This window comes from Mytilus californianus, unplaced genomic scaffold, assembly GCF_021869535.1.
Source record: "Mytilus californianus isolate M0D057914Y unplaced genomic scaffold, xbMytCali1.0.p SCAF_2, whole genome shotgun sequence".
Classification (NCBI taxonomy): domain Eukaryota; kingdom Metazoa; phylum Mollusca; class Bivalvia; order Mytilida; family Mytilidae; genus Mytilus; species Mytilus californianus.
In genome coordinates, this window is record NW_026262668.1 from 121,852,725 (window position 1) to 121,871,401 (window position 18,677).

The 18,677-nt window shown below is 34.2% G+C and overlaps 1 long non-coding RNA gene across 2 annotated transcripts; it reads left to right on the forward strand.

Annotated features, from left to right (window-relative positions):
• Positions 1 to 208: 208 nt before the first annotated feature.
• LOC127728728 (uncharacterized) lies at positions 209 to 13,155 on the forward strand. Of its 2 annotated transcripts, XR_007994328.1 has the most exons (6): positions 209 to 1,572; positions 8,839 to 8,988; positions 10,088 to 10,400; positions 11,027 to 11,339; positions 11,652 to 12,276; positions 12,440 to 13,155. It is a non-coding gene; the product is annotated as an uncharacterized LOC127728728 (long non-coding RNA). The 2 variants fall into 2 exon arrangements; XR_007994329.1 differs by lacking the exons at positions 8,839 to 8,988; positions 10,088 to 10,400 and having other exon boundaries at positions 11,189 to 11,339.
• Positions 13,156 to 18,677: the final 5,522 nt, after the last annotated feature.

Genomic DNA, 18,677 nt, shown 5'->3' on the forward strand with positions numbered 1-18,677 from the left:
TTGTTTTGCCCAATGACTAAGCTGTAGCAACATATAGGGATCGCTTTTTGTTGTCTGGTGTCCTCACCTGTGTAACACTTTATATTAATCTGCAATTCCCTGAAAACAGCTTGACAGAAGTCCACCACAGGAGGAGGGTTAAAGTTCTTTTTTAGCTAAAAGTAACTGTAAGGTATGTGCCAAATTAAAAATGCAAGATCTTTGAAAGATAATGGAGATTTTACTGTCAAAAGACCGAAATAACCAAAATTTGTCCATTTCCACAGTTACTGGGGAATATTTAGAACATGAGAGACCCACAAGCATATTTACATGAAAGGTGTTGTTTATATAGACAAAAATGAGGGCAATTATTTAGTTAATTCTTGGATGTGGTCTATATGCAGGTCCAAAAACTATCTGTAATTTGACCAAAATCTATGTATTGTATTTTTCATGAAAACATCTAGAAACCCTTGACTGTGACGTACAACTGGTTTTTATGATGCAATGGACTGGAAACTACTATTTAATTTTTCATTACCTCAACTTAAAAACAGACAAAAATAGAAATCTTTAATAAACAGCTCATATAAGAATGGTAAGCAATTTCCATCACTAGTCATTGTCGTCATCCTTGCTTCCTTATCTTTTCACATTTTCATCTTTTCTGAAACCTCTTGGCAAGTTTTAGATTATTTGGCATGAATCCTCAATGGAAGATTCTCTTCAAACAATCCTCTTTTGGTATTTATTGGTTCAAAAACATGACCACCTGAGGCAATCGTTGATTGAGATTGGCCAATTTTCAAAAATCTTCTTCTGAAATCACCAGGCAACATGTCTTGGCACTTTACAGGATTGATTTTTATACGACCGCAAAGCGGTCATATATTGGAATGTCGTCGTCCAAAGACACATTGGTTTTTCGCACTCTAACTTTAGTTTAAGTGAATGGATCTCTATGAAATTTTACCATAAGGTTCAATACCACAAAAGGAAGGTTGGGATTGATTATTGGGATTATGGTACCAACAGTTAAGGAGTTAAGGGCCAAAAATAAGCATTTTTGGAACTTCCAGACATAACTTGTGTGTTAGTGTATTGATCTCTCTGACATTGTTCCACAAGGTTCCATATCACAAAGGGAACGCTGGGATTGATTTTGGGGGTAATCGCCTCCAAATTGTAGGAATTAGGGGCCAAAAAACAAGAATTTTTCTAGTTTCATGACAATAACTTGTGTGTTAGTGTATGGATCTTTCTGAAATTGTACTACAAGGTTCAATATCACAAAGGAAAAGCTGGAATTGAGTTTGGGGGTAATTGCCCAAAACATTTAGGAATAAGGGGCCAAAAATAAGCATTTTTCTAGTTTCCAGACAATAACTTGTGTTCAAGTGTATGGATCTCTCTGAAATTGTACTGCAAGGTACCATACCACAAAGGGAAGGCTGGGATTGATATTGGGGGTAATTGCCTCAAAATTTTAGGAATTAGGGGCCAAAAAAGTGCAAAAAACAAGCATTTTTCTAGTTTCAGGACAATAACTTGTGTGTAAGGGTATGGATCTTTATGAAATTGTACTACAAGGTTCCATGTCACAAAGGGAAAGCTTGGTTTGAGTTTGGGGGTAATTGCCCTAAATGATTAGGAATAAGGGACCAAAAAACAAGCACTTTTCTAGTTTCCAGACAATAACTTGTGTTCAAGTGTATGGATCTCTCTGAAATTGTACTGCAAGGTACCATACCACAAAGGGAAGGCTGGGATTGAGTTTAGGGGTGATGAATCATAAGGGGGTTCAAAAAATTGGGGGGGGGGGGGGGGGGAAGTATTTTTTTTTCCTTTTTTTTTCTTTAAAATTTTCCTGTTTAAATTGGTTATTTCTGATTTATATATAAAAGCAAATAATAATGATATGGTTTGATTAGGTAAATTAAAATTTTTTAAGTTTTTAGACCACATTCATTCTGTGTCAGAAACCTATGCTGTGTCAAATATTTAATCACAATCCAAATTCAGTGCTGTATCAAGCTTGAATGTTGTGTCCATACTTGCCCCAACTGTTCAGGATTCGACCTCTGCGGTCGTATCAAGCTGTGCCCAGCGGAGCATTTTATTCGAAATGTTTTACAGGATTTATGATTGGGAGATCCCCTTTAAACTTTCCTCATTTAATGATGATCAGGTGGAAAACTAACATGGCAATATTGTTGGCACATGACATATTTTCCATTAATAATTTATAGAAAGTAATATTTCAATTTCTCACTAATTACTTAGTTCATGATGTTAAATTTAGCTAAAGTTTTCAGGAATGGTGTACTGAAGGTTGTCTACAAAAGATCTTCTGGTTCCAAAAAGAATATTAAAATAAGGCTGCCAAAGGCATTATATTGGGATTGAATAATTTAAAATAAAATTCGTCATTATAGCTACAAGCCCAAATGGGTATTAATTTTACATGATTCATTATTAAAGAATCTTTTAACAAAGTTACTCCTTTTATATTTATATATATTGTGACCCTAATCATTTTTTGTCCCATTAGTATCCTACTTCAAAGATCCCTTTTTACTATTATTTTCTTTTCAACTATAGTAATCCAGGTGAGGGATTCAGGCTCCATAGAGTCTGAAAAGCTCACCTGGATTACTATAGCCTGTAGTTTTTAATATAATTCTCTAGAGCCTGTAGTTTTTAATATAATTCTTGCCAAAATTATTGTGTTGTTAGTACACAAGTTTTAATATTTGAGGAGTTATTTTAATTTTCATTAAAGAAACAAGTTTACTTTTCTAGCACAGATCCAAAACTTCAAGGAAGTTCAAGCCTAATTTTCATCAACTTTAACATGATTTTACAAAGAAAATTGGGGTTCCCACTCCTAGAATCCCTCTGTAGATCCATCAATCCTTTTTACAAAGGTAATTGAAAGTTTACTAATGTAAATTATTTTATTGGTATTTATGATATCTTTGTATATGGAAGATAAACAGAATGCAGTTTTCTTACAGGAAGAAAAATATGCAAGATATGTTAATACTTCTTAGTTTTACTGTAAATTAAAACAGATATTTACAACCACAACAACAGATTTAAGACCATTAAGAGTTAAGACTAAGTTTTAAATAGGACCTTAGTGGATAATAGTTGAAATATACTTGAAGCTCCTTTGAAACATCTAGGCTAATTAAAACCAACAATCAATCATTGGTAATGTTGCAAAAGCAAAACTTAAGATTTAGATGCATTATTATCTGCCCATGTAAAATTTACTTGTTTTGGCATGTAATTCAAAAGTTCATCATTCAAGTTTGCAAATGGAATAATACTGCTGACATTTCATTTTACTTTTCGCTAATGCAAAATTATTAGAGATTTTAAAAAATTTATTTGGCTATTTTACTGCTTAAAATAGCAGCAGTCTTTCAAAATCTTCAAATTAACAGAAAATTTTATCTAAATCCAAATTTGGAACCTTCTTTAACTCAAAAACTCTAGACATATTTTGTTTTATTTTATTGTTTTTCAAAGATATAATCTAGCTGCAGAACCATAGATAGCTCTTAGGTCCTTATGATAGTTTTTGGCAATTTGCAGACCTCATATATGATCTTGATACACAACATCACAAGGTTTTAAAAAGAAAACACAAATGTATGGGAAACTGTATCTACTCAACTTAAGAGGTGAAGTCATTTATTGAACTGGAATTATCTTGGTTGTCAACTCTTTTTTGGTATACTTAAGAGATTACTCTTACATAAATCATTTGACAAGCACTTTCAAGTTCTATTTTTGGATTATTGCTTTCCCCCCAGGATATATTTATAAACATAATAATTTAGCTGCATGCTTGCTTACACTTATCTTCTCCACTAAACAGTTACAGTTTTTAAAGTTGGAGGTCATATCTTTATTTTTGTATCATTTTGCTCTTTTTTATAATTGTATGTGTAGAAATGAAATATTTGTTTTATCACTTGATTTTCTGTAGATGTAAACGTGTTATGTTGTTAAGTGCTTTTACAAGTTCGATTGGAACTTTTGGTTGACAAAGATTTGGCCCATTATTGACAGAACTGTGATAATAGTGTAGATGAGTGAATGATATGGAGAAATAAGATGTAGATTTCTGAAATGGATATTCGTATATGAATAATGTATTGCTATATTATTTTATATTAAATAAAAAATTAAATGTGATGTATATTTTTGTATGTTGTTTTATTAAAATACTTAGAGATCTGGACTCCCTGGTAGATAAATACAGAAATTGTTCACATGTTGCTTGAGAGTAGAATTTACTGAACTTCTCCATCTTGCACTTTGAGGAATTGATTTTACAGTTGGTTAAAATTTATGATCCATTTAACAGTTTGATTTCATAATTGTGTCAGAATTTTGATTGAACTGCAATTGGTGGAGTGAAACACTTACAATCAAGTCACTGTAAAACATAACTAAATATTATTGCTATACACATATGATCATTTACAGTCCTAAATTCTGTTGATATTTATATTTTGGCATTGCACAGTATCATGTTTTTCTCTTGCTGTTGATAACTTCTTGACACTAAATTCAATGGGATATGATCTGATTGATATTTTGGTCTTGAATACATGATATTTTTTGTAAGCTGTTATTGGCTTTGAACTAGCTTTCAGTTACTGTGAGTACTCTCAGATTGGTACTTTGTGTCTTTTACAAGTCTTTTTGTTAGTTGTTTTTGTGTGCATCTGATGAGTCAAGCCTTTTTCAACTGATCTTTATAGTTTGTTACACCACTGTCCCAGGTAAGGGGGAGGGTTTAGCGCTAGCAAACATGTAAAAAACCCTCATGTTCTGTATGTGCCTGTCCTAAGTCAGGAGCCTGTAATTGATGGTTTGTCGTTTTTATACGCCCGTTTACGGGACGTATTATTGTATACCGTTGTCCGTCTGTCCGTCCGTCCGTCTGTCCGTCGTCAACATGTCGGACATTAACTCAAGAATGCTTTAACCAATTTGCATAAAACTTTGGTGAATTGTTTATATCTATTGACGTGAGCTCCCTTTCGTTTTTTATAAAATTTAGATTTTACGTTTCCGAGTTATGGGGTTTTATTCATTAAAAAAAGTTGCAAGAAATTGTGGTGAATTGTTTATATCTATTAACATGAGCTCTCTTTTGATTTTTATAAATTTTAGATTTTACGTTTCCGAGTTACAGGGTTTTATCCATAAAAAAAGGGGGGATTTTTCAGTTTTCGGACAAAAACTCAAAAATGCTTTCAGCAATTCTTATGAAACTTTGGTGAATTGTTTGTATGTATTGATGTAAACTCTCTTTAGAATTTTATAAATTTTACATTTAACATTTCTGAGTTATGGGGTTTTATTCATTAAAAAAAGGGTGATTTTCCAGTTTTCAGACAATAACTCAAAAATGCTGTCACCAATTCTTATGAAACTTTGGTGAATTGTTTATATCTATTGATGTAAGCTCCCTTTTTATTTTCATAAATTTCTAATATGGCATTGAGAATTAATTGAACTTTATTTGTTTATAGTCTTGACAACAGATTTACTAAGTGTTGCACAACAGCAAGAAATTTTTAATTGAATATAAATTCAATTCATATAACCAATTTAAGTTCTTTTAATACATTTATTCAGAAACCTATAATATGTCAAATATTTAATTACAATCCAAATTCAGACCTGAATCAAGCTTGAATATTGTGTCCATTTCTGCCCCAACTGTTCAGGGTCGGACCTCTGCGGGCGTATCTAGCTGCGCTCAGCGAAGCAGTTTATTTGCTATGTATTATATTTTGTTTTGTTTATAGTTTTGTACATAATACAAGCCCTTAGTTTTCTTGTTTTGAATTGTTTTTTGGGGTCATGTTGGGGCCTTTAATGGCTTGCTGCACAGTTGTACGGTGATCTATAGTTGCTGACTTCTATGTCATTTGGTATCTGGTGGATAGTTGTCTCATTGGCAATCATACCACATCTCCTTATTTTATTTTGACCAATTGATTATGGTATCTAAGAAACAGATATATTCACAAAAACTAAACATTGGTCAATGAACCAAGAAAATTAAGTCTAGATTAGATAAAAAGGGTCAGACATACATGTACCCTTAGGCTATACAATCATCCCATACACCAAATACAGTTGACCTTTTGCTTATAGTGTCAGAGAAACTGACCAAACCACAAAAACTAAACAGTGAAAATGAGGTCTAGACATAAATGTAAAATTGAGATCAAAGAACAATTTACAAATGCCAGACAGAAAATTTGTAACATAAGGCATCTGCATACAAGGTTTGAATTATCCAAGTCTTTTACCTTCTGATATAGAAAGCTTTATACACGTAGTTTAAGCAGCCACCAGAAGATGGTGGCAAGTGAGACAATAATACCAAAAATCACATTAAGTACATTGATTTTTAAATGTCAAACAAATGTGAAATTAAGGAAATCAAATGATATATAAACAAACTTAAATGCGCTCTCTCATGTTCAGTCACTAATTTATTTGAGGGTAAAAAATATATCTATATTCAGTACACTTGCGCAATATTATGCACTTCAAAACTAAATCAGTTTTGATTCAAGACCCAAGATGTGCATGGCAGCTTTCACTGGGAAACTTTTTCATGGTATTTCAAAAAAAAAAATTTTGCGGCCGTATATTGGTATGACATTGGTGTCGTTGTTGTCGTCCAGTGTCGTTGTCATCAGAGACACATTGGTTTTCGCACTATAGCTTTAGTTTAAGTGAATGGATCTCTATGAAATTTTACCATAAGGTTAAATACCACAAAAGGAAGGTTAGGATTTGCTTCGGGGGGTTATGGCTCAAACCGTTTAGGAATTAGGGGCAAAAAAGGGGGGAAAACAAGGTTGTCCTGGTTGATGGACAAATACTTTAGTACAAAACATAATTTAAAGCAGTGTAAGGGAGATAAATCAAATACATCATTTGAATTACCTCCCTTACACTGCTTTTAAATTATGTATAAAGTAATGGTTAAAGAACAATTAAGACAATTTAAAACAGTGTAAGGGAGGTAATCCAAATACAACGTTTTGATTACTTCCCTTACACTGCTTTTAAATTATGTTTAAAGAAATGCATATTTATAAAGGAAGACCAGTAAAAATATCTGCAAATGTTGCATATTTTTTTTTTACAAAAAAATCCATATGAAAGATTTGACACCATATTTTAAATTCTATTATAAAATATATTAAGTTAGCACTATGGTAAATTTAAATGGGTAATTATGGTTGCAAATTCAATTGGAAATTTGAATTGAGATTATGACCATATCTTGAGGGAAAGAATTTTTGGTGGAAAAAGGGGGGGGGGGGGATTAAAAAGAAATTGTGGGGGGGGGTCAATTTTTTCTCATTTCAGATTTCAGAAAATAAAAAGAATTATTCTTCAAATATTATTTTTTTTTCAAAATTCAAATATTGAAAAATTTCAAGAAGTAATCTTTAATTGCACAGTATGGCGCATTAGATTTGTAAAATATTTGACCACATTTATTTTTTTGTTATGCCGAATCTGACCGTGTATTTAGATTTTTAATTTTGGGTCCAGTTTTCAAATTGGTCTACATTAAGGTCCAAAGGGTCCAAAATAAAACTTAGTTTGATTTTAACAAAAATTGAATATATGGGGTTCTTTGATATGCTGAATCTAAACATGTATTTAGATTTTTGATTTTGGGCCCAGTTTTCAAGTTGGTCCAAATTGGGGTCCAAAATTAATCTTTGGTTGATTTCAACAAAAATTGAATATATGGGGTTCTTTGATATGCTGAATATAACCATGTATTTAGATTTTTAATTTGTGGGCCCCACTATCAAATTGGTTCATATTGAGGTCAAAAGGGTCCAAAATTAAACTTTTTTGTTTGATTTCATCAAAAATTGAATTATTGGGGTTCTTTGATATGCCAAATCTAACCATGTATTTAGATTTTTAATTTAGGGTCCCGTTTTTTAAATTGGTCTACATTAAGGTCCAAAGGGTCCAAAATTAAACTTAGTTTGATTTTAACAAAAATTGAATTCTTGGGGTTCTTTGATATGCTGAATCTAAACATGTGTTTAGATTTTTGATTATGGGCCCAGTTTTCAAGTTGGTCCAAATTGGGGTCCAAAATTAATCTTTGTTTGATTTCAACAAAAATTGAATATATGGGGTTCTTTGATATGCTGAATCTAACCATGTATTTAGATTTTTTATTTGTGGGCCCCACTATCAAATTGGTTCATATTGAGGTCAAAAGGGTCCAAAATTAAACTTTGTTTGATTTCATCAAAAATTGAATTATTGGGGTTCTTTGATATGCCAAATCTAACCGTGTATTAAGATTTTTAATTTTGGGTCCTGTTTTTAAACGACTGCAAAAAAAAATTTGCAGTCGTATATTGGTATGATGTTGGCATCGTCGTTGTCTGAGACACATTGGTTTTCGCACTCTAACTTTAGTTTAAGTGAATGGATCTCTATGAAATTTTACCATAAGGTTCAATACCACAAAAGGAAGGTTGGGATTGATTTTGGGGGTTATGGTACCAACAGTTAAGGAAAAAGGGGCCAAAAATAAGCATTTTTGTAACTTCCAGACATAACTTGTGTGTTAGTGTATGGATCCCTCTGACATTGTACAACAAGGTTCCATATCACAAAGGGAATGCTGGGATTGATTTTGGGGGTAATTGCCTCCAAATTTTAGCAATTAAGGGCCATAAAAGGGGCAAAAAACAAGCATTTTTCTAGTTTCATGACAATAACTTGTGTGTAAGTGTATGGATCTTTCTGAAATTGTACTACAAGGTTCCATATCACAAAGGGAAAGCTGGAATTGAGTTTGGCGGTAATTGCCCAAAACATTTAGGAATAAGGGGCCAAAAATAATCATTTTTCTAGTTTCCAGACAATAACTTGTGTTCAAGTGTATAGATCTCTCTGAAATTGTACTGCAAGGTACCATACCACAAAGGGAAGGCTGTGATTGGTTTTGGGGGTAATTACCTCAAAATTTTAGGAATTAGGGGCAAAAAAGGGGCAAAAAAACAAGCATTTTTCTAGTTTCAGGACAATAACTTGTGTGTAAGTGTATGGATCTTTCTGAAATTGTACTGCAAGGTACCATACCACAAAGGGAAAGCTGGAATTGAGTTTGGGGGTAATTGCCCAAAACGTTTAGGAATAAGGGGCCAAAAATAATCATTTTTCTAGTTTCCAGACAATAACTTGTGTTCAAGTGTATAGATCTCTCTGAAATTGTACTGCAAGGTACCATACCACAAAGGGAAGGCTGGGATTGATTTTGGGGGTAATTGCCTCAAAATTTTAGGAATTAGGGGCCAAAAAGGGGCAAAAAAACAAGCATTTTTCTAGTTTCAGGACAATAACTTGTGTGTAAGTGTATTGATCTTTATGAAATTGTACTACAAGGTTCCATATCACAAAGGGAAAGCTGGGTTTGAGTTTGGGGGTAATTGCCCTTAATGTTTCGGAATTTGGGGCCAAAAAACAAGCATTATTCTAGTTTCCAGACAATAACTTGTGTTCAAGTGTATGGATCTCTCTGAAATTGTACTGCAAGGTACCATACCACAAAGGGAAGGCTGTGATTGGTTTTGGGGGTAATTACCTCAAAATTTTAGGAATTAGGGGCAAAAAAGGGGCAAAAAAACAAGCATTTTTCTAGTTTCAGGACAATAACTTGTGTGTAAGTGTATGGATCTTTCTGAAATTGTACTGCAAGGTACCATACCACAAAGGGAAAGCTGGAATTGAGTTTGGGGGTAATTGCCCAAAACGTTTAGGAATAAGGGGCCAAAAATAAGCATTTTTCTAGTTTACAGACAATAACTTGTGTTCAAGTGTATAGATCTCTCTGAAATTGTACTGCAAGGTACCATACCATAAAGGGAAGGCTGGGATTGATTTTGGGGGTAATTGCCTCAAAATTTTAGGAATTAGGGGCCAAAAAGGGGCAAAAAAACGAGCATTTTTCTAGTTTCAGGACAATAACCAATGTGTAAGTGTATTGATCTTTATGAAATTGTACTGCAAGGTACCATACCACAAAGGGAAGGCTGGGATTGATTTTGGGGGTAATTGCCTCAAAATTTTAGGAATTAGGGGCAAAAAAGGGGAAAAAAAACAAGCATTTTTCTAGTTTCAGGACAATAACTTGTGTGTAAGTGTATTGATCTTTATGAAATTGTACTACAAGGTTCCATATCACAAAGGGAAAGCTGGGTTTGAGTTTGGGGGTAATTGCCCTTAATGTTTAGGAATTTGGGGCCAAAAAACAAGCATTATTCTAGTTTCCAGACAATAACTTGTGTTCAAGTGTACGGATCTCTCTGAAATTGTACTGCAAGGTACCATACCACAAAGGGAAGGCTGTGATTGATTTTGGGGGTAATTGCCTCAAAATTTTAGGAATTAGGGGCAAAAAAGGGGCAAAAAAACAAGCATTTTTCTAGTTTCAGGACAATAACTTGTGTGTAAGTGTATGGATCTTTCTGAAATTGTACTGCAAGGTACCATACCACAAAGGGAAAGCTGGAATTGAGTTTGGGGGTAATTGCCCAAAACGTTTAGGAATAAGGGGCCAAAAATAAGCATTTTTCTAGTTTCCAGACAATAACTTGTGTTCAAGTGTATAGATCTCTCTGAAATTGTACTGCAAGGTACCATACCACAAAGGGAAGGCTGGGATTGATTTTGGGGGTAATTGCCTCAAAATTTTAGGAATTAGGGGCCAAAAAGGGGCAAAAAAAACAAGCATTTTTCTAGTTTCAGGACAATAACTTGTGTGTAAGTGTATTGATCTTTATGAAATTGTACTACAAGGTTCCATATCACAAAGGGAAAGCTGGGTTTGAGTTTGGGGGTAATTGCCCTAAATGTTTAGGAATTTGGGGCCAAAAAACAAGCATTATTCTAGTTTCCAGACAATAACTTGTGTTCAAGTGTACAGATCTCTCTGAAATTGTTCTGCAAGGTACCATACCACAAAGGAAAGGCTGGGATTGATTTTGGGGGTAATTGCCTCAAAATTTTAGGAATTAGGGGCAAAAAAGGGGCAAAAAAACAAGCATTTTTCTAGTTTCAGGACAATAACTTGTGTGTAAGTGAATGGATCTTTCTGAAATTGTACTACAAGGTTCCATATCACAAAGGGAAAGCTGGGTTTGAGTTTGGGGGTAATTGCCCTAAACGTTTAGGAATTTGGGGCCAAAAAACAAACATTTTTCTAGTTTCCAGACAATAACTTGTGTTCAAGTGTACGGATCTCTCTGAAATTGTACTGCAAGGTACCATACCACAAAGGGAAAGCTGGAATTGAGTTTGGGGGTAATTGCCCAAAACGTTTAGGAATAAGGGGCCAAAAATAAGCATTTTTCTAGTTTACAGACAATAACTTGTGTTCAAGTGTATAGATCTCTCTGAAATTGTACTGCAAGGTACCATACCATAAAGAGAAGGCTGGGATTGATTTTGGGGGTAATTGCCTCAAAATTTTAGGAATTAGGGGCCAAAAAGGGGCAAAAAAACGAGCATTTTTCTAGTTTCAGAACAATAACCAATGTGTAAGTGTATTGATCTTTATGAAATTGTACTGCAAGGTACCATACCACAAAGGGAAGGCTGGGATTGATTTTGGGGGTAATTTCCTCAAAATTTTAGGAATTAGGGGCAAAAAAGGGGCAAAAAAACAAGCATTTTTCTAGTTTCAGGACAATAACTTGTGTGTAAGTGTATTGATCTTTATGAAATTGTACTACAAGGTTCCATATCACAAAGGGAAAGCTGGGTTTGAGTTTGGGGGTAATTGCCCTTAATGTTTAGGAATTTGGGGCCAAAAAACAAGCATTATTCTAGTTTCCAGACAATAACTTGTGTTCAAGTGTACGGATCTCTCTGAAATTGTACTGCAAGGTACCATACCACAAAGGGAAGGCTGTGATTGATTTTGGGGGTAATTGCCTCAAAATTTTAGGAATTAGGGGCAAAAAAGGGGCAAAAAAACAAGCATTTTTCTAGTTTCAGGACAATAACTTGTGTGTAAGTGTATGGATCTTTCTGAAATTGTACTGCAAGGTACCATACCACAAAGGGAAAGCTGGAATTGAGTTTGGGGGTAATTGCCCAAAACGTTTAGGAATAAGGGGCCAAAAATAAGCATTTTTCTAGTTTCCAGACAATAACTTGTGTTCAAGTGTATAGATCTCTCTGAAATTGTACTGCAAGGTACCATACCACAAAGGGAAGGCTGGGATTGATTTTGGGGGTAATTGCCTCAAAATTTTAGGAATTAGGGGCCAAAAAGGGGCAAAAAAAACAAGCATTTTTCTAGTTTCAGGACAATAACTTGTGTGTAAGTGTATTGATCTTTATGAAATTGTACTACAAGGTACCATACCACAAAGGGAAGACTGGGATTGATTTTGGGGGTAATTGCCTCAAAATTTTAGGAATTAGGGGCCAAAAAGGGGCAAAAAAAACAAGCATTTTTCTAGTTTCAGGACAATAACTTGTGTGTAAGTGTATTGATCTTTATGAAATTGTACTACAAGGTTCCATATCACAAAGGGAAAGCTGGGTTTGAGTTTGGGGGTAATTGCCCTAAATGTTTAGGAATTTGGGGCCAAAAAACAAGCATTATTCTAGTTTCCAGACAATAACTTGTGTTCAAGTGTACGGATCTCTCTGAAATTGTACTGCAAGGTACCATACCACAAAGGAAAGGCTGGGATTGATTTTGGGGGTAATTGCCTCAAAATTTTAGGAATTAGGGGCAAAAAAGGGGCAAAAAAACAAGCATTTTTCTAGTTTCAGGACAATAACTTGTGTGTAAGTGAATGGATCTTTCTGAAATTGTACTACAAGGTTCCATATCACAAAGGGAAAGCTGGGTTTGAGTTTGGGGGTAATTGCCCTAAACGTTTAGGAATTTGGGGCCAAAAAACAAACATTTTTCTAGTTTCCAGACAATAACTTGTGTTCAAGTGTACGGATCTCTCTGAAATTGTACTGCAAGGTACCATACCACAAAGGGAAGGCTGGGATTGAGTTTGGGGGTGATGAATCATAAGGGGGTTCAAAAAATTTGAGGGGGGATTTTTTTTCCTTTTTTTTCTTTAATATTTCCATTTTAAATTGGTTATTTCTGATTTATATATAAAAGCAAATACTGTAAATTCAGAAATTATTGCGTGCATTTATTATTGCGATTTTTAAAGAATGGACTAAAATTCGAGATTTATTATTGCGATTTCAGGAAAATCTGCATACAGATTTTTGTATCAGATATCAGAATGCGAGTTCTTATTATTGCGATGATCACCAAGTCGCATTATTCGCATTAATAAAAACCTCGCAATAATTTCTGAATTTACAGTAATAATGATATGGTTTGAATAGGTAAATTAAAAAATTTTAAGTTCTTAGACCAGACCTCATTCTGTGTCAGAAACCTATGCTGTGTCAAATATTTAATCACAATCAAAATTCAGTGCTGTATCAAGCTTGAATGTTGTGTCCATACTTGCCCCAACTGTACAGGGTTTGACCTCTGCGGTCGTATCAAGCTGCACCCAGCAGAGCATTTTATTGTAACTTCCAGACATAACTTGTGTGTTAGTGTATGGATCTCTCTGACATTGTACCACAAGGTTCCATATCACAAAGGGAATGCTGGGATTGATTTTGGGGGTAATTGCCTCCAAATTTTAGGAATTAGGGGCAAAAAACAAGCATTTTTCTAGTTTCATGACAATAACTTGTGTGTAAGTGTATGGATCTTTATGAAATTGTACTACAAGGTTCCATATCACAAAGGGAAAGCTAGAATTGAGTTTGGGGGTAATTGCCCAAAACGTTTAGGAATAAGGGGCCAAAAATAAGCAATTTTCTAGTTTCCAGACAATAACTTGTGTTCAAGTGTATGGATCTCTCTGAAATTGTACTGCAAGGTATCATACCACAAAGGGAAGGCTGGGATTGATTTTGGGGGTAATTGCCTCAAAATTTTAGGAATTAGGGGCAAACAAGGGGGGAAAAAACAAGCATTTTTCTATAGTTTCAGGACAATAACTTGTGTGTAAGTGTATGGATCTTTATGAAATTGTACTACAAGGTTCCATATCACAAAGGGAAAGCTGGGTTTGGGTTTGGGGGTAATTGCCCTACAGGTTTAGGAATTTGGGGCCAAAAAACAAACATTTTTCTAGTTTCCCAGACAATAACTTGTGTTCAAGTGTATGGATCTCTGAAATTGTGCTGCAAGGTACCATAACACAAAGGGAAGGCTGGGATTGAGTTTGGGGGTTATGAATCATAAGGGGGTTCAAAAAATTGGGGGGGGGGGTTCCTTTTTTTTCTTTAAAATTCATTTTAAATTGGTAATTTCTAATTTATATATTAAAGCAAATAATAATGCTATGGTTTGAATAGGTAAATTAAAAATTTCTAAGTTCTTAGACCACATTCATTCTGTGTCAGAAAACTATGCTGTGTCAAATATTTAATTACAATCCAAATTCAGTGCTGTATCAAGCTTGAATGTTGTGTCCATACTTGCCCCAACTGTTCAGGATTCGACCTCTGCGGTCGTATCAAGCTGCGCCCAGCGGAGCATTTTATTTTTAAAGCAAGTACAAAATTTGGACAGGTGGTTTCCTCTTTTGAACAAGTAAAATATCATGGAGCAAATTCTTCAAAAAGTAAATGTAGAACCCTGACGTTATCCACCAAAGATGTGATTTATTGCTCAAAAGTCAAGAAACAAGACTTTTCATAAATTTCAGTCAAGTAAAAGGCACTTTTACCTTGTCTTAAGCCTATAATAAACTAGAGGCTCTAAATAGCCGTTGTCGCTCACCTAGGACAATGTGCATCTTCAAAAATGGACACTCTCCAACATTGTGGACTAGAATAGAATTCATGACAACTGAAAATCGATTTTTTTTTGTTGATCTTGACGTTGTATTGCTTATCATTTTTTCTGTTTACAGTTTCTCTCAGTCTTCTTTAGTTCTTGCCCAAAAAACAAAAAAAGTTTTTAAAAAAAATCGTCATTTAAGGGCAATCACTCTGATAAAAATCTACTAATGATTTCGGCAAAATTGACTCTAATACCCTGTCTGAGACCTGATTACAATATAATATTGTATACACAACATTAATACGACGTTGACACAATTTAACATTGTCAACATCATAATGTATACGATATGAACGATGTAAACACAAAGGTATAGACTTTATATACAACATAAACACGATGTTGACACGATATTGTTAACATCACTATGTATACGATGTGAACGATGTAAACACAAAGGTATAGACTGGATACACAATATTAATACAATGTTGACGATGTGAACAATGTAAGGGAGCTGCCATTTGAATTTTATGGGGGGGGGGGGGGGGGGGGGCTAGGATGAACAATTTTGTCCTGCATATTTTTTTTGTCGTAATCTCTGTCCTGCCTTTTTATTTTTCACTCTATTCGGTCCTGCCTTTTTTTTTTTAGTTTATCCTGACTTTTTTTTGCATAAATTGTCATCCTGCCTTTTTTTTTTGCAAAGTGTCTCATCCTGCCTTTTTTTTTCTCTAAACTCCTGTCCTGCCTTTTTTTTTCAAATTTCATCCTAGCCCACCCATAAAAATCAAATGGTAGCTCCCTAAACACGATATTGTCAACATCACGATGTATACGATGTGAACGATGTAAACACAAAGGTATAGACTCCATATTCAATATAAACACGATGTTGGTACGATATTGTTAACATTGCGATGTATACGTTGAGAACGATGTAAACAGAAAGTTATAGACTCTATATACAACATAAACACGATGTTGACACGATATTGTCAACATCACGATATATACGATGTGAACGATGTAAACACAAAGGTATATATATATATATATAGATAGAATACAATGTAAACACAATAATGAAACGAAAAAGTAGACATTGCGATGTTGACAATATCGATAAAACATCGTGCACTGCCTGGACATACTTCGACTTCGAATATAATGCAACTAAAATGACAACAAGAGTGCACATGCTGTCTCGCCTGCTTTACTTGATTAAATTAAATTTCATACCATACACCAAATAAATAAAAGTTGGCATATTGCACATACTTAAATACTTTAAGCCAAAGGGCCAGAGAAATAAACATGACTGCCAAAATTGAACATTGACTAAATAAATGAACCATGAAAATGAGGTCAAGGTCTTATGAACCTTACCAGACAAACATGTACACCTTACAATCATTCCTTACAACAAATATAGTTGACCATTTGATAAACGGACAAAACCATGAAAACTTGCCAGACAGACATGACTACCTAACAATCATTCCATGATATATACCAAATATAGTGACCTTATGGCTTATAATATCATAGATAGAGCCCAAACAGGAAAAACTTAAAACATTGTCCAATGAATCCAAAAAAGGTCAAGGTCAGATGAAACCAGTCAGATGGAAATATACACCTTAGATTCATTCCATACACCAAATACAGCTAACTTTTTGCTTATAGTATCTGAGAAACAGACCAAACCACAAAAACTTAACATTGACAAATGAACCATGAAAATGAGGTCAAGTTCAGATGAACCTGACAGTCGAACATGTACACCTTTCAGTCATTCCACACACCAAATTTAGATGACCTATTGCTTCTAGTATCTGAAATACGGACTTAACCACGAAAAATTAACATTGATCACTGATCTATGAAATGAGGTTGAGGTCAGGTGAACAATGTCTGACGGATATATGTAGAACTTGCAAGCATCCAATATACCACATAAAGTTACCCTATAACTCATACTAAGGGAGTATTTCACAGCGACAAAACAACTACTAGTAAAACAAGCATTCTGAGAGTATTGCATGGCAATACATGTACATAGTCCCTTACCAGTTAAAAATTCATTGCACTGGAACAGCTAACTTGATCTATAACTTGTCCTGGTGTTAACATGGTCAAACTATATAATGAATATAAAATAAAAATCTTCAAGTATGACAAAAAAAAGTGTGGAAAACTAATTATTCACATGAATTTTCTAAGTTCGAGGACCATAACGCTGCAAAAGAAAATCATCCGAACCGAACAAAATTCAAACTTGATCTGTAACTTGTCATTTTAAAATTATATACCAAATACCAAATCAATATCTTCAAGTATAATGACAAGTATAATGAAACAAAATGGGGAAAACTGATTACTTGCCTGAATTATCTAAATCATAGGAACATAACTCTGCAAAAAAATTATCAGATCGGAACAAAATTCGAGCTTGATCTGTAACCTGTCGTGGTAAACTATAAACCAAATATCAAGCATGACAAATAAAATGTGCAGAAAACTGATTACTTGAGTTAATTCCAAGGACCATAACTCTGTACAAAATCATCAGACCGGAACAAAAATCAAACTTTGATCTGTAACTGGTCATGATAAAACTATATACCAAATATCAAATCAATATCTTCAAGGACGAAGGAAAAAAATGTGGAAAACTGATTTGCCGGACTGAAGGATGGACAGATAGACAGATGGACGGAGTGCAAACCCGACATTCATCAATAGGGGACTAAAAAAAATCAAGCAATTGCTTAACCATGAAAATGGCTATAGATATATGACAGACAGGAAACTTCTTAATGTAAGAATATAAGGCATTTGCATACAAGGTATGAAGCATCCAGGTCTTCTACCTTCTCAAATATAAAGCTTTATATGCAAATATTTTATGCCGTGGCTGCCGCTGGATTGTAATCCCTATGTCTTGGATTCTGCAACTTTCGACACCTGCAGTCTTCACAATAGACTTTAAAATCTTAAGGTCTGAAGCTGAATTTTAAGAAAATTTTAGTTTTTACAGGCCTGAAAGAAGTTTTACAAGCCTGGCAGGGGTGTAGCTGCCATTAGTCACTTTAGGCATGTGCCTACACCTAATTGTATGTACATTATATTCCACCTTAAATAGAAACTAAAACTATAACTTTGGTTCATATCATTTCACTTCTACCAACAAATACTCGAATGAGCCTCAACATGCTCAAAACCCTGACATTTTATTCTTAGATACATGATTTTTTTTATTAGTTGTTGGCTTTCAACTAGCTTTTTTCCACTTGGTCTCCATCCTATCTACAATAAAACCCTTGTCAAAGTGGGGCGTCTGCTTGGCTGTGCGGGATGTACAAATACGCTGTCATGTCTGGTTCTTAAATATAGATTGGACCACATTGAGATTGAAATATATTATTTCTAGAATAATTTATAATCACAGTGTATATGTATACTTTATGCTATATCACAAAGCTGTCACAGATAGACATTTAATAAATGAAACCTTGTTGTCTAGACAGCATTTACACTGCTTCCAATTTACACCTTTATGAAATGCTCTCCAATTCATATTGCCAATACTGAGCATTTATTCTTACTTGAAAAAAATATGCTACTAAATTCATTTTGTCCAGCATAATTATTAATTATTGTCTGCTTATTAAGCCTGTAGTTAAATATTTTTATTTGGAAGGTGCTGATCTCTTTCATTTGTTCAAATTGACTTCCTGATGAGTTCTTGACTGAGGAAATG